This window comes from Austrofundulus limnaeus, unplaced genomic scaffold (genome assembly GCF_001266775.1).
Source record: "Austrofundulus limnaeus strain Quisiro unplaced genomic scaffold, Austrofundulus_limnaeus-1.0 Scaffold279, whole genome shotgun sequence".
Taxonomy (NCBI): Eukaryota; Metazoa; Chordata; class Actinopteri; order Cyprinodontiformes; family Rivulidae; genus Austrofundulus; species Austrofundulus limnaeus.
Window position 1 is genome coordinate 485281 of NW_013952681.1, and position 1043 is coordinate 486323.

The window sequence follows — 1043 nt, forward strand, 5'->3', positions numbered from 1 at the left end:
TGTGTTGACAGAGCAATGAAGTTGGAAACAGTGTCAGGATGGAGAAGGAGGGATTTAAAAGGAGTCTGTGTACTGGAGCAAAGGGGTCTTAAAGTGCAGTCCATTGTGACAGACAGACATACAGGGGTCCAGAAGTTCCTGAGGGAGGAAAAAAAGGACATCAAACACTTGTTTGAYCCTTGGCATAAAGTATATAGATCATTAATGTGTACTTGGATAATTGTGTTTTCTTATTACGTTTATTGTGGTGATGTTTTTAGAAATAGGGAAAAAATGGATGCCATGGCTAAAGTAAGAAGAATGCAAGAAGTGGGTAATTGGAAGAAGAGTGTTGTGAATCACCTCTACTGGGCCGCATCAACATCTGCGTCAGGAGAAGAGGCTGTGGCAAAGTGGAGTTCAGTGGCCAACCACATACAAAACGTACACACTCACGACAACGCACTCTTCCCTCAGTGCCTACACAAGCCTCCAGTTGGAGAGCAGGCAAGACAGTGGCTCCAACCAAAATAAGTGTGCGTGTGTGTATCAATCAATCACTGAGAACCTTTGATGAAACACTATATATGCATGACCTCTTAAGCACAGCAGCATGTGAAAAGCTCACATCCCTTTTGATGGCACCACATCTACTAAAAGATGTTCAGAAGATAAGCCCACAGCACCACACATCATCATCACTAGAGGCTTTCCACAGTTTGATTTTGAAGTTCGCCCCCAAGAGTGTGTTGTTTTCTTTCAAGGGAATGTTGTGCAGGTAATTTTTTTAATAAAAGGTACAGCATAACTGGAACGTTTTGTCAGGGATCCAAGCACAGAAAAATAATTTATCTTTTTYATATTTGTCTTTAGACTACAGCTTGCTGCACTTCATTACAATGAAAACGCATGCAGGTCACATGCTGTGACAGCCACAARGGAGCTGAGATACTCCATAGAATTTCCTAAATACAAGCACGGAGACTACACTGTCAGACCGCTCAAGACAAAACCAACATCAAGTATGTTGTATTTTAGAAAACAAGGATGAAATTTTTTATTTG